At 41.4% G+C, this 14,009-nt stretch overlaps 1 protein-coding gene across 2 annotated transcripts in view; it reads right to left on the bottom strand.

The window, feature by feature from the left end:
* abat.S (4-aminobutyrate aminotransferase S homeolog) overlaps window positions 1-10,042 on the bottom strand; it is a 63,201-nt gene extending 53,159 nt beyond the window's left edge. Inside the window, exons 1-2 of one of the 2 annotated variants that reach the window (XM_018237370.2) lie at window positions 9,891-10,042; window positions 2,678-2,763 (exon numbers count right to left, since the gene is read on the bottom strand). The gene's annotated coding sequence lies outside the window, so the exon portion shown is untranslated. 2 annotated transcript variants of the gene reach the window in all.
* Between the last annotated feature and the right edge of the window lie 3,967 nt (window positions 10,043-14,009).

Raw genomic sequence — 14,009 nt, 5'->3', positions numbered from 1 at the left:
AGTTTTACCTCCAACTTTTGGGGACCGCCATGGGTTCAAATGTAGCCCCCTCTTATGCTAATGCCTTCATGAATCAATATGAGATACAACATATACTGAACCATGGTCTTTTTCGCAAATATGGGGGCTATTACAGACGTTATATAGACGATCTGTTCTTTCTGTGGTTTGGGCCGGAGGAAGACCTGCATAGTTTTGTGGAGGATCTCAATAAGTTACCCACAACTATACGGTTTACTTTACACTATGATGTGGAGTCCATTCAATTCCTAGATGTGATGATTTATAAGGATCGGGAATTGAATTGCTTGCAGACTAAGGTCTATCAGAAGCCCACAGACAGAAATACATTGCTCCACTATAAAAGCAGTCACCCAAAACATCTTTTACATTCTCTCCCAAGGTCACAAATGTTACGGGTCATACGTATTACCAGTAAGGAACAAGAAAAACTATCCGCTTTGAACGTAATGGCCGCACAATTCCTGGAGAGGGTTACCCCGAGGCAGTGGTAAATGAGGCCAAGCTATGGGCTATGACCCTTGACAGAAGGGAGGTCTTAAAGGGTGAAATGTATCAGAAAAGGAAGGAAAATAAAGACAATGTGCTATATTATACCACAACCTATGATGCCCGTACCCCAATAATGAAAAACTCTGTTTTACAGCTTTGGCCTATAGTGAAAACGGACAGAGAATTGACTGCGGTAAACTCAAAAAGGATTCGGTTTGGCCATAGGAGAAACAAGAACCTTAAGGAGCTACTGTCATCCGCAGATCCGGTAAATAAATATGATAACAATCAGAGGGGTGTACAAAAAATGGGCTCATTTCAATGTGGTAACTGCGTAATGTGTAATACACTGATTCTGGGGAAAACATTTTTCCACCCACACACTGGGAAGCCATATGATATAAAGCACAGACTTACCTGCACATCCCGTAATGTGATTTATATAATTAAATGCCCCTGCGGTCTTATATACTGCGGGAAGACTAATAGACAATTACGTGAAAGGATTAGTATGCATCGTTCAACAATCCGGGCAGCATTGGAACCTAAACCAAAGAAAAATGTCAAACAGGATATATCTAAACAACCAGTAGCCCAACACTGGCTACAAGCTAAACATCCTGCCTCTTCTTTTAAATGTATGCCTATCGACTGTATCCAGGATACCCCAAGAGGAGGGAACACAGACCGTATGTTGCTCCAGAGGGAGGCATTCTGGACATATGAACTGGACTGCGTGGCTCCAAGGGGCCTAAATACGGCATTGCAGTTAAATTGTTTTGTAGCCACAGGATAAGTAGATAGACTATAGTAATTGATCAGTATGGCTTATATACTCCGTGGACATGTTCATATAATCATATATTATGGATCAGTTGGATTGGAGACATATAGTGAAATATAAAAATATAAAAATATAAAAGTAAAGTAAACTAAATCAAATTAATATGAACATAATTCACTGAGGGTCTCGAGCCATGACAGACTAGATACAGATGTTTATAATATTTATAATATTTTAAATTCTTTTTGCACTTTGCACTCTGCACTTTATATACACAGGACTCACAACAAATAACTGTTATTTAGAGCTTTTTATGTATTCTAACATTTTATATAATATTATAACTGTATCTTAATCACCCTTATTAATGATATGTGGGAATTTTTGTATATCATATCATAAGCTTTTAATGTTCTTAAAACTGCACTGATCACTTTAATAGGGTGATGTCACTTCCTTAATTGTTTGTTCACTATTGGCTATATAAACTTGTTGTAATGGGAGGCATAGTTGCCTTGAGAAAGGTCCCTGAGAGGACCGAAACGTCACGTTGGCTAAATATGCACATATGAATACATTTCTTTTTCACTGAAATCCTGGTGTTGCTGGTCATTTTTTGGTCTACATAAAATCCCTTACCGGGCACCCAGGTATAGAATCAGGAAGCGGTGTGCCACCCTACCGACTATATATATATATATATATATATATATATATATATATATATATATATATATATATATATATATATATATATATATATAAATAAGGAAAAGTGGGTCTGGTGCACACAAAACACTAGTCACTGCCCAGGTGCTGGAACAAGGAATTATACAGTCAATACAATAAAGAAAGAAAAAGTCCGCACTCATGGGTCTTGTGTTGAAAAGCAAAAACTTGTTAGTGTTTATTTGATGTTTCGGCTCCTAAACGCGAGCTGTCCTCAGGATATGCTGTTTTGAATCTTGTAAATTGTAAGTCAGGAATCTTGTAAGTTGCCAATCCCACCAGAGAGTGGAGAAACTGATTTTTACTGATTGAAGATAACACCATTGCACCTTATTTTAATCAATCTAACCCTTTGAAGCAAGCAATGCCGTATTTATATATTGGCATCAGAAAGCCTTCGGCGACTTCGGAAAAAACAAAGGGATGTGTGTGCATTGCCACAGTGAATTTTCATTTTAGCCGGAGGAGGGCAGGGGGAAGGCATTTCGGAAACATTGTCACCCCGAAGAGGAGATTTGTCGCTGGGGTGACTGATCTCCCCAAATTTGCTCGTGTAGCCAGACTCTTAGTATGATGTAGAGAGCGATATTCTGAGATAATTTGCAATTGGTTTTAATTTTTTTATGTATTGTATGTGGTTTCAGCGCTTACCTGGTACCAGCTCTTAAAGGTATCAGGAGCCGCTTTTTTCTTTTTTACAGTTTTTGAATTATTTGTCCTCTTCTTCTGACTCTTTCCTGGTTTAAAAAAAAAACCAAATGCTCTGTCAAGCTACAAAATGTATTATTATTGCTACTTTTAATTACTCATCTTTCTAGTCAGGCCTCTCCTATTCATATTCCTGTTTCTTATTCAGATCAGTGCATGGTTGCAGGGGTAATTTGGACCCGAGCAACCAGATTGCTGAAATTGCCAAATGAGCGAAATATGTCCATCTTGAGGAGGGCAATTTCTAGGCCATGTGCACAACCAGCATTTAATCCAGTTATAGCCTTTGGGAACAGATAAACTGGCACAACTAAACCACACTTCAAAAGAAATAAAATACTTTGTTGAGAAAGTGCTTAAATAGAAATTTGCAAATTAATTGTAAACCATAACTAGGTGATATATTAAAAAACGAGATACTGAATGGCCAAGGTCCACAAACTGCATATACAAGATTCCGAACCTTGACCAGCTTTTGCAACAACTCTTACTAAGACTATTAAAAAAAGTAACCAAGGAGTCATAACCTGTATTCCCACAGGTGTGAAGGTGATCATTTACAAAGCATAAACCAACAAATGTCCCTATAGTGCTAAGAAACTCAACTCAAGTGTACCAATAAAATCTTTTCAGCACACACAGTTGATTCCCACAGACACATTTGTGCTACGGATATTGGCTGGTGGGTTTGATGTTGGACTGCCTGGAAATTTAATCTGCTAGTGAAGCACATGGTTCATCTGTAGATGTGGAAATGAACAGCCACAACTGCTTTTTGCTTCATTCTGTTCTGACTGTTTGGGCTGTGGGTCTTACCTTCACATAACCTTCTCAGTTGGCAACAGAATTTTTGCAAGAACAATAATGTATTTGCTAATTTTGACCATTAAACAACTCCTCTTATGTTTGCTCTTATATATTTTTACAGAAATCAAGAAGAACAAAACAGGGGGCGACTGTCAAAGGTTGCAGACAATGGCAACATCAGCAAGCGATAGCCAACAATTGTTTCGAGACAGTTTGCACAATATGTTTCGAGAAGAAGATCTCTTTTGTGAAACACTTGAAAACGAGCTTTGTCTCAAAACAAGTTGTGTAACCTGTCTCAAATAAAGGGAGTTGTTGTTTAATAGTACTGCTGGGGTCTGGTCCATTATTCAGTTTCTACAAGTGAAAAAAGTCACTTTGTGTGTCAAAGTTTTGCATAGTTTCAGGTTTTACATGAGCCGTTTAGGGATCAATACACAATCCAGAGGCCAGTACTACATTTTCTTGAAAGCACATATTCGGTCCTACCCTAGTAAAGCTATTTAGGACAGAATAGGACAGGTCATGCCTTCTTCAAAATGTATTCGTTTTTTAGAATCTGAAGCAGTGCTTAGGGCCATGCCAGAGAAAAAAAGACATTACGAATAATAAAGTCACTCATCTGCACAATTGTTCCTTTGCTTCCTTTTATAGTATTCATTTTTACATATACTCAGCCCTTAAAACAGATTAAGAGAACAAGTGACTCCATTAAATTACCTGAAGGAAAGATTCTGCATCATTTCACTAATGAACATTTTTAAGGACACATTGAATCATATATTTTTTACTGAATTTTCTATGTTCGACTCATCTTTTATTCTGTGGTTCACCTTATAAATCCACAGTTATTAGAATGAATTCATTTTAGAGTTTTTTTTATAAATATATAAAAGTACTGCAAAGAAAGAGCAGTCGCCAGGTCCATGAATCTGGGGGTCCCGACACTAGCCACTACCAAGCAGTCTATGGCATTTATCCAAGCAGATTATAGTGATGGTGGTCAGGCCTGGACTGGCAATCTGTCGATTCTTCCAAATGCCAGAAGGGTTGTCTGTCTGTCTGTGGGTATTTTCTACTGCAATGTAAAAGTACTACTATCTGCAAAACTGATGTGCAAAAAAAAACCCCAAATAACATACAAGTATATACTCAAGCCTGGAAAGAAAGTGTTTGCACATAAACAAACAGGATACCAATGAGAGCTCCACAGGGATTACAATGATATCACTGACATGCCCCCAGTTCTGTAATACAAGCAATTAAAGCACATACCGTATGAACTGAAGACAATACCCATGGCCAACTATAGTGGGGAATTAAGTATAAACATTTGATTGTCTGATATTTATACGAGCAAAGGTGTATGGGAAATATGTTTGTTCATCCATCCATCATGTACTGCAGAGACCATGTATTCAATATCCAAAATTCAAAGGGTTGATGTGGCGTTAACTACTATTTGTTAACAGGAGCAATCAGTTAATTCGGGATCTCTTTGGCCAGTGTTCTAGAAGTTTTTGTTTTACCTTTCTCTGGAGTATCAATTACAGTTATTTATTTAAACAAAACATGACTTTGTACTCCACTACAGTGTAGCATATTTGCAACTATGTAACTAATACAGACTTGATGTAAAGCACTTTATAAATAGTGTAAACTTCTACTGCAACTACTATTTGTTAACAGGAGCAATCAATTAATTTGGAACTTTTTGGCCAGTGTTCTAGAAGTTTTTGTTTTACCTTTCTCTGGAGTATAAATTACAGTTATTTATTTTAAAAAAAACATGACTTTGAACTCCACTACAATGTAACATATATGCAACTATGTACAGACTTGATGTAAAGTACTTTATAAATAGTGTAAACTTCTACTGCAACTAAAATCCAACTTGGAGTGTACAAAGGGGGAGCTCAAAGAGCTGTAATGTTTGTAACATAGGTCTGCCACACAAAAGTACACAAGTTTTAATACACTTAGGGGCCGATTCACTAACTTCGAGTGAAGGATTCGAAGTTAAAAAACTTCGAATTTCGAAGTTTTTTTTGGGCTACTTCGACCATCGAATGGGCTACTTCAACCTTCGACTACGACTTCGAATCGAAGGATTCGAAGTAAAAATCGTTCGACTATTCGATAGTCGAAGTACTGTCTCTTTAAAAAAAACTTAGACCCCCTAGTTCGCCATCTAAAAGCTACCGAAGTCAATGTTAGCCTATGGGGAAGGTCCCCATAGGCTTGGCTAACTTTTTTTGATCGAAGGATATTCCTTCGATCGTTTGATTTAAATCCTTCCAATCGTTCGATTCTAAGGATTTAATCGTTCGATCGAAGGAATTATCCTTCGATCGTTCGAACTATCTGCGCTAGGATTTTAGTTCCTAGTCGATATTCGACCCTTAGTGAATCGGCCCCTAAATCTGCTTTTATAGGGCCTTTAGGGGATTCTTTTCCTAATGGTTATCTAATGGAACTATTAATGGGTATACATATTGTCATTTTGATACAAAGCAAATGTGCCTTATGGTGACTCAGTCTAGAACCACAAAAAAGTGTCACATTGATCACTTGTATCTCTTTGCCCCTCTCTAGCCCTGACACAAAACCAAGTAGTAAACAGAGGAAGCACTGCCTTCCCACATATACTGACAATTTTCTCAGCAAACTTACATGGATGCTTATTTACTAGATCTTTCTTGTTTCCACAGGGTACAGAGAAGCTAAAGGATAGAAGCAGGATATGTACATTCGACAGCTATAGAACCGCCCCTCTGCAGTGCCATAGAAGGTGCTCTAGTATGTCATAAGGTAGCCTTTATATTAAATGTGTCAGTAATAGCACCATGTAAATGAAGCTGAAAGCCTTGGCATTCATTTGCTAGTGAACGCAAAGCTGTGAAGTATGAAGATTCTCCCAAATATTTCATCATGTCATCAAAATAACATTTAGAAGACCTTTCATACCATGTTTCTATCCTAGCAGTCTATTGATATGCTGCATAAACAAAGGCATAGGGGTAAATTTACTAAGCAGCTTTGCAACCTTCGAAACACTTCGCCAGGTGAAAATTCACTCAGATAACGCTAATTTACTAAAATGTGAAATTGCGTCCAGGGTGCCGAACGCTTGCAAATTTTGCTAGCGTTATTTTGGCAATCAAAGCGAAGATGCTCTAGCATTCAATTATGCCTATCGCAACTTCGTTAGAGGTCTTCGCTCCGGCTAATTTGCATAAGGCGGGAAATAATATGAATGGACGTATATGTTGCAACAAATACATTACATTACACAAGTCCAGGGAACCTTAATAAAGAAATATAATGTTATAATGCCCTACACTTGAGCCCACTGTATAGATTATGTTCCATTTGTTAGAAAAAAGGAAAAGACGCGAGCGTTTTTTGGGACTTAGAAACTTTTTCCACTAAGAATATGATGTAACAGAGGATTTAGGAAGATATATGCATTCCAATGCACTTCACCTGGTCTGAACTTGTGAAGGCAAGTCTGGCGAAAGAGGTAAGGTTTAGTAAAATCCGCATCTTAGTGAATTTGCTGAGTAAAGTCCATTCGCCAGAGCGAAAATTCACCTGGGCCCCTTAGTAAATCGGGAAAGTGCCTGATAGCGGTAACGCTGGCGGATCATCGCCATTGTTACTCACTTCACCCTTTAGTAAATTTGCCCCAAGGAAGGAAGGTCTAGTCAATAAAAATACCAAATCCATAGTGCTGCTTCTTGCTTTGGCTCTGCCAGTAAACACTGCCAGCTCATTTGGTAATACACTTTTCTACTTTCTAATATTTCTTCATCATAAAGATTGCTGAACACTAAATGAACAGTAAGGAATGCTTGTCATGAAGCAGGTAACTGGCACAGCTCCAAATACTGCTAATCAAGGACACTCAGCTCTGCTACTGGGAGACTGGGTAATTTGCAAAAGGTTGATTGGGAGAAGCCACAGCAAACATTGAGCTATGAAATCAAAACACTAGTAACTATGGCATTTTTTTTATTTGAAGATATGTTTGAGTCTTTTTCATACCATCTCTTTTTTCAAGCTGAAAGTAGCATTATGTCACATTGCCCCATTCTGCCTGGTATTCTGAGTTACAGTGACAGGTTGCCAGTGCAGTCCCAATTATCAAGTGAGACCTTATTTTATCTCACTGTTCCCTGTGAAACATGTATTCACTTATTTTGCACCCAACTGATGCCATATGAACAAATAATAACACAACTGCTAACACCAGCTGAAAAATATCTCCCAATTCCAGTTGCAGTCCAAATTAAATATGTGAGATACTTTAAAATCATGCTCTGACCCAACAAAATCCCTGGGCTTGTATAACTAGTGAGAGCAAACACACTCCTGTACTTACTGACATTTCACCAATAGTTTTATTATGGAAACACTTCAGGGAGACACAACCATTAGGAAAGTAAAACATGTAATTTAAATTGTATAAGCAAGTCTAAAACTTAAAGAGGAAGTTCAAGTTTATTCAATTGTTTAAAAAACAATTGTATCTCATGATCAGAACTTGCAAACCAATGTTGGTGTGGTTGGGCTTCATGCCGCCCCATAAAATCCTGCCACCCGGGCCTTGGTGGCCTTTCCACAAATCCGGGCCTGTTCACACATGCTACTGCCTCCAGCTAGCCCTACTTCCATATATGTAGCTCCCGCCAGTTTGACCTACATCCAGACATGCAGCATGTCACCTGCCCTACATCCACACATGCAACCTCCTCCAGTCAGACCTGCTTCCACACTTGCAGCACCCATGAGCTTGACCTGCATCCACACACGCAGAACCTGAAAAAATGACCTGAATCCAGACATGCAGCATACAGCCACACATGCAGCATCCACATTTTTGATCTGCTTAAGCAAATGCTGCCTGCCCTACATCCACACATGCAACATGTCACCTGCTCTTCATCCACACATGCAACCTCCTCCAGTCAGACCTGCTTCCACACTTGCAGCACCCATGAACTTGACCTGCTTCCACACATGCAGAACCTGAAAAAATAATCTGTATCGAGACCAGTGGCGTAACTACCAGGGGTGCTTGACCTGCTTCCACACATGCAGAACCTGAAAAAATGACCTGTATCCAGACATGCAGCATACAGCCACACATGCAGCATCCACATGTCTGACCTGCTTAAGCAAATGCTGCCTGCCCTACATACACACATGCAACATGTCACCTGCTCTTCATCCAAACATGCAGCATGTCACCTGCCCTACATCCACACATGCAACCTCCTCCAGTCAGACCTGCTTCCACACTTGCAGCACCCATGAGCTTGACCTGCTTCCACACATGCAGAACCTGAAAAAATAATCTGTATCCAGACCAGTGGCGTAACTACCAGGGGTGCAAAGGGTGCGATGGCACCTGGGCCCGCACCCTCTTGAGGCCCACCGGAGCCATAATAATGGATATCGTGGGTGGTTGGGCAGGGGGAGATTTTACAGCGCGCGCGATTCAGAGGGGGGAGGGCCCGACAGGGGGGCCCAGGTGCTCATCCTATACCAGGGCCTGCTGGTGAGTAATTACATCACTGATCCAGACACACAGCATACAGCCACACATGCAGCATCCACATTTTGACCTGCTTAAGCACATGCTGCCTGACATGCATCCACACATGCAGTCCCTGGTCTTTTGACCTGCTTCCACAAATGTATCTGTGACCTGATTGGGCCAACACAAGAAACAGCCACCAGCTGACCTGCATCCACACATGCAGCAACTGCCAGTTTGACTTGAGTCCATGCAATTGATATCCAATCACAGGCTGCCAGCAGAGCCCAGCATTGCTGGTGTTGCCCATCAGATGGGGACAGGCGTCACTCAGTAACATCGGTGTGAAGGAGACTATAGTGGAGGAGCACGACGCTATGTACTAGAGAGGCCACTCGTCTGCTTATAACCATCGCACTAACTGCCACAAAAGCTTTGCCTTAAAACGCACAAAAAAAAAGACATGTGTAATAGACAATTGTACAACATTTGCCCATGTATTGCCTCTGCCCGTAACTGTGACAGTACAAGAGAATGAATATGAATCCAGAGTGAAATGCCATGGAGCCCGGCTCAGCAGCAACTCCCTGATACTTTACATCTGCCCGCTGGGAGTTGTAACATGAGACACAGCTGGAGGGACATGAATGCGTTTGACATGAGAAGAGAAATCGCACAGACAGTAGTAGCGAGCGGATAATGAGCGGCAGTAAATAGCAATGACTGCTCTGCTGCACTACTCCTGTCAGGCTGCATCTGTCTCTCTGCACATAACGGTTCTGACTGATAAAATATCACTGCGCTCACCTTCCCTCTGCCGCCTCTCCAGCTGCAACTAGGAACGCGCTTGTTGTGACAGTAACAGCGGGATAACAGGGAACCTCAGCAGAGCTCTGCCGCTCCGGTACCGCTGCCCTTACTCTTAACCGGGATCTGTCAACCTGACAGCCAGGACATGAACACCAGCCAATCACTTGCTGCGACTCCCCGTACAACCCTTCTCCTGCCCATAGAAAACAACCAATCGATATTGGGCAGCGATGCCTTGGGCGCAGCCTACCTTCTGTATCAGCCAATGAACAGGGGTGATGGGAGGGACTAGTGTGAGGGGGCCTTTCTTCATCCAAGGGGCTTCTGTGTTTTTTTTCCAGCTGCACGGGGCAGTGGGAACAGGTTTGATCCAGTGTGGCTAAAATACTCTCTTGCTTAGAATTTCCCCCTCCCGTTTTTCTTTGCGCTCATCCATTCCATTTTCCTCCTGTCACGTTGAAGCTTTGATTCTATTTGTGTTCACTATTAAAACCGTTATTCCTATTTCCATTGTTGCCAAACAATGACCATGTCACGTTAACCCTAAAATGGAAGTGTAATGCTTTACAACATACAGTCTTAAACCAAACAAATCAGGAGTTATAGCGGCCTAGCTACGTATGTAGTTGCCGGTAGATTTGTAATACCTTTAAGATTAACCCGCCCCCAATCTACACAACATGTTTTTTCTTCAAGGATTGCCCCATCCTCAGGCCGTTGCGTGTAGTGCCCCCTCTACATCATAACCACACCCCTTTATGCCACTGCCACGCCCCTTATAGGTCACCACCCCCACCGGCTGGCAAGTATTTGTTTAAAAGGTGCCAACCAGGTCCGGACTGAGATTTAAAATAGGCCCTGGCATTTAAGGTACACAGAGGCCCAATCAGCCCACAGAGAGGCCCAAACACCCCTCACCAGCCCACTAAACACTGACTTTCTATGGCACCTTAAAGCAGCCCCTCTGGCATTTGCCAGAACCAACAGATTGCCAGTCCGGGCCTGGTGCCAACCCTATCTGCTACACTGTTAAAAAGCCAATCATAAGGGCAGGCCGAAGATATAATGTAAGTGATAGAAACATCACAGCTACAAACAACACAACTGTCAGATGAAGACGAAATGTGCGGCATTCACATCTGACATTCATGTCGTATACATGTAGTTTTTAGCTGTTTCTTCTTACATTATATTCGGGGCCTCCAATGGTCGCCTGCGTTTCCTCTCAGCGCGACGCATCACAGCACATCGCTTTGTGGAGTTCTACCCCAAGAGGTTAGAAAGGGACAAAATACTGATTAAGCGAATAGGTGAACCCCCACCCAATATTGTAGGCCAGTTCTGTCCAACTTCTGTGCTACCGAGGGCCGAAATTTTTCTGGACTACATGGTGGAGGGCCGATAATGGAAGTCATTGTTAACCAATCGCTGTTTTTAAACTACACCACTTTAAACCACACCTATGTTACCACAAGACCATGTACACATTAATGGTGGTAGCACACCAAAAAAACAAATGGTTGGTGCTCACTGATATCACTCTTATGTGAAAAAAGTCATATTAAGACATATCCTAAACCCATATGCCTCCTCCTCACCTGTGGATAACACAGCAGAGGCAGAGTAAGGCACACACAGGCAGGGGATTGCACACACAGGCAGAGTAAGACACACACAAGCAGAGAAGGGCACACACAGGCAGGGTAAGGCACACACAGGCAGAGTAAGTCACACACTAGCAGAGAATGTCACACTCAGGCAGCGTAAGGCACACACAGGCAGAGAATGTCACACACAGGCAGAGTAAGGCACACACAGGCAGAGTAAGGCACACACAGGCAGATAATATCACACACAGGCAGAGTAAGACACACACAGGCAGAGTATGGCACACACAGGCAGAGAATGTCACATACAGGCAGAGTAAGGCACACACAGGCAGAGTATGGCACACACAAGCAGAGAATGTCACACACAGGCAGCATAAGGCACACACAGGCAGATGATGGCACACAGAGGCAGAGAATGTCACACACAGGCAGAGTAAGGCACACACAGGCAGAGTAAGGCACACACAGGCAGAGTAAGGCACACACAGGCAGAGTATGGCCCACAAAGGCAGCGTAAGGCACACACAGGCAGAGTATGGCACACACAGGCAGCGTAAGGCACACACAGGCAGAGTATGGCACACACAGGCAGCGTAAGGCACACACAGGGAGCATAGGGCAGGCAGAATAGAGCATGAGACAGGGAAACCTATCAGGACCACTCTAAGATGTACTACATACAGTGACACAGTGCTGGTGCCCCTACAGCAGTTTGTAGTGTGAACAGGTGAACAATGTGGCCAGTTTCAGTCTGGGTCTCAGGTGTGAACAGTACAGGGTTTTAGGGGTGTGGACAATAGGGGTGTTAAAAGTGTGAACAATCCAGGGGGATTACTTGTGTGAATAATACAGGCGGTTACAGTGTGAAATTGTGGTTTAAACAATGTAGGGGCCAATTAATCTCTGTAGTGATATCTTTTAAAGTTTACACATGGTAAGCAGACAAAGCAGGCAGACTTTCATGTGGGGGGCCACACAAGAACACACAGAACACCCTAGGCTTTTTAAATCTGCCTTAACAATTCCACTTTTGTAAATATATAAATGTAAAAAAAATGTATAAACATAAGAAATGTATATTTGGAAAATATTTATTTTGAAGAAATCCAAGTTAGTAAGTATTTCTATTTGAAAGTGTCAAAGTGCAAAACTGATTGCCCTAACTTATTGTGCCTTCTAATACCATATACAGTATTATTGGAAAGTATACAATGTAATAAATGTCAAACTTTGCTAGGGTTATCAGATTTAATAAACAGATCAATATTGCCATAATATTTTATATGCCTGTGTATGGCAGTCTAAAAGATGAACTGTGGATATTATATTTTATTTCTTACATTCTTACATTTCCAATGCTTAAAGTGCAATAGAATCTTTTGCTGCAAGGCAGAAGTGCTACACACTTTGCTAGTTTGTAACTATAAAATGTGTGTTTGGAATCCTTATCATAGGATGTGAACTTTAAGAGCACCGGGTGTAAAAGCAATGAATTACCTCAGACTGATTTTAATTAAAGGAAAAGTCAACCCCAAAATAAATATTTGCCTAATAAAAGAAAACACAATTCTAAGCAACTTCCAATATACATTTATTTAAACATTTCAGTGCTTTTAAAGTTATTTTAAAAAAATCACACAGATTCAATACATTACCTGCCTTTCATATGTAACATAGAGAGCAGTGTCCATCTCTCTTCCTGCTTTCCAGTTGTCCTTGCCTGTCATTTCTGATCTGGAGGTCTGATCTTTCTTTCTTTCTTTTTTTGGAATTGGTCCTGTTGCCAGTGTATTCAGTTGTTCTGTATTGTCATGTGTTCTGTCACTAAAGGTATGGGACCTGTTATCCAGAATGGTCGGGACCTGGAGTTTTCCGGATAACAGACATTTCTGTAATTTGGATCTTCATACCTAAAGTCTACTAGAAAATCATTTAAACATTTAATAAACCCAATAGGCTGGTTTTGCTACTAATAAGGATTAATTATATCTTAGTTACAATCAAGAAAGGTACTTCCAGGGATATTGTCTGGCCACGGGACCAGACAATATCCCTGGAAGAGTGCTCAGAGAATGTGCAGATCAACTAGCGGATGTTCTCACCAACATCTTCAATATCTCCCTGAGCTCTGCTGGTGTTCCGCAGTGCTTCAAGTAGTCCATCATTATTCCTGTGCCAAAGAAGCCCTATGTGTCCTGCCTCAACAACTATTGTCCTATCGCACTAACATCCACCATAATGAAGTGCTTTGAGAGGCTGGTCATGAGAAACATCAAACGCCTGCTCTCACCATCTCTGGACCCACTGCAGTTTGCCTACCGTTCCAATTGCTCAATGGACAATGCCATCGCCACTACCCTGACCCTTCCACTTACTCACCTAGACAATGAAGACACGTATGTATGAATGCTGTTCATAGACTTCAATTCAGCATTCAATACAATCATTACTCCAACAAACATCTCCAATACATCACGCTGAGCCCAGGGGCTCCTCAAGACACTTT

Source organism: Xenopus laevis, chromosome 9_10S (assembly GCF_017654675.1).
Source record: "Xenopus laevis strain J_2021 chromosome 9_10S, Xenopus_laevis_v10.1, whole genome shotgun sequence".
NCBI classification, from domain to species: domain Eukaryota; kingdom Metazoa; phylum Chordata; class Amphibia; order Anura; family Pipidae; genus Xenopus; species Xenopus laevis.
Note: the sequence above shows the minus strand (reverse complement) of the source record. Positions and strands in the feature narration are given on the sequence as shown.